Source organism: Alligator sinensis, unplaced genomic scaffold (genome assembly GCF_000455745.1).
Source record: "Alligator sinensis unplaced genomic scaffold, ASM45574v1 scaffold77_2, whole genome shotgun sequence".
NCBI lineage: Eukaryota > Metazoa > Chordata > Crocodylia > Alligatoridae > Alligator > Alligator sinensis.
In genome coordinates this window covers 2,432,724-2,434,755 of record NW_005842016.1, presented here as the reverse complement: position 1 = coordinate 2,434,755, position 2,032 = coordinate 2,432,724, and positions in this window count along the sequence as shown.

Below are 2,032 nucleotides of genomic sequence, written 5' to 3'. Positions count from 1 at the left end.
ACTGATCTACTGTTCTGATTCATGCTGTTTTCCCTGTGTTCCCAACCCAATATACTGTTCTGAATTCTTCTTATTTCCCTGTGGTCACCACTTTTATTCTCTGATTTCTACTTGCTGCCATATTTTCTGCTGTGCTGCCAATCCTCTCTCTGGTCTGTTATTTGCCATACACAGAGGCTGCCCAAGAAACTTATGACACATATGCCTCAGGTTTGCACCCTTGTTATAGACTAATTAAATCAGAGTTGTATAAGATTTTGTAAGCAGCAGTTACCTCATCAGGGGTTAGAATGCAAAAATTGTAGTAAGCCATAAAGCTGTTGTCTGTTTCATATTACTTAATTCACAATGTCCAGGAAGGTTATGACTTTCTATTTCCAAACCTAACTTTTGAAGGTATTTTGTAGTTTCCCTTAAGAACAAGGATTATGAGGTCATAAAAGGAATAGTTGCTATGTGAAAGTGTTCCCTTACAGGTGCTCCTGTTTCTTTGTCCTTTATATATATATATATTTTTTTTTTTTTGAAAGAGCTCATTCTGGAGCATAGTTTCTGTCTAATTTCAGCCACATAATTTCCAATGGCAAATTTGTTGCATTGGATGGACTATACCCCTCTCATGATAGACAGGTGTAGGGTCCATGGATTCTGCTAGTTTCAATTGGGGGTAGGGGTGTGTGGATTGCAGTGACAGTGGAGATGTGTTCACAGGTTTTATGTGTATTAAGGCAGTGTTGTGTCCTAACTGGTTCATGTTGATCAGAGAGAAATGTACTTAGGTTTGTGCATTGTTTGGAGGCCAGGAATGAAGGGTATGGGTACTAGGAATATTTCCCTCAAAGTCTAATCTTTTGGAGTACAGGCTGCAATTGTTTGATGATCCTTCTTATAGAGTCTGCTTTAGGATGGTATGTGACAATCAAAAGTGTGCAGTCATTGGGGGTTTTCTTTTGATACCATGATAGGTTACTGTGGGGTATTTGGGTGGCTTGCTCAAAGATAAAGTCTGATCTGTTTCTATTTTAGAGTGAATAAACACTTCATAGCTACAGTGGTAGGTCTACTACAACCTCCTTCCACGTGAAGTAAGATGTAAGCAGAGGCCAGCTTATCTTGGCTTTTGCTGTAGAAGAAATCACACTTCAAAAGGAGTAGCTTGTGCATATCTCCAACTAATAACATATGTATCTTTACCAGCTAGCAAAAGCTGGCACAGAAGTTTCAGTCCCAGAGGACCATGTTCCCCTAATAAACTCTGTAATTTGGCAACTAGTCTTCCCCATCACTGGGCTTTGTAGTACACTGGGTCCTTGCTGTTTATCCCAATTTGAGTCTGAATATACAGAGTGGATGAAGCCTTGAATTTGTGTCTCAGGCAATGTTATGTTTCCAATACAGATTGTGTTCTCTCACAGAGAGGATGACTGGGGAGCTTTGGATGAGTTCAGGGCAGCTAGCAATCTTCGTTCCAGCTGGATGTTTCCCCATTCACCTACTGCCTGCCTAACACACGATACAACAGCTCACTTAGTGTGCAGACAGAAGTTACATTTGTCATGAGATACCCCCTGAAAGTGCTCTACAGCCATATTGTGATACACATGCATGGCTGAAGACCACTTTAAAAAAAAAAAAAAAAAAAAAAAGTGGCTGATGGCACAATAAATTAACCCTCATCAAATGAGAGATCAGATGAAGGCACTCCACTTTCAAGTACCTTAGTGTTTTCTAGGTTTAATCTGTTGCAGGATTGGGACTGGGTTGATGTTGCCCAGCCCCGCACCCAGGGCTGTCTACAGGAAGGGAGGGCAGAGAGGGAAGGGAGGTGAGCTAACCACTGGGGTTTTCCAAGTCTGAGCTGGGTGGGGGATGGGTGTATTGTGGTCCCTCCACCTCACTCCCCCCCAGTTGTCCACCTTCCAGCTTAAGCCAAGCAAACCTCAGTCTGCAGCTTGCTGCCCCTCCCACCTCCCTTTCTACAGACAACAGTGGAGCTGGGAGAAGGGGTGTGGCTACTACACTACAGGCAAGC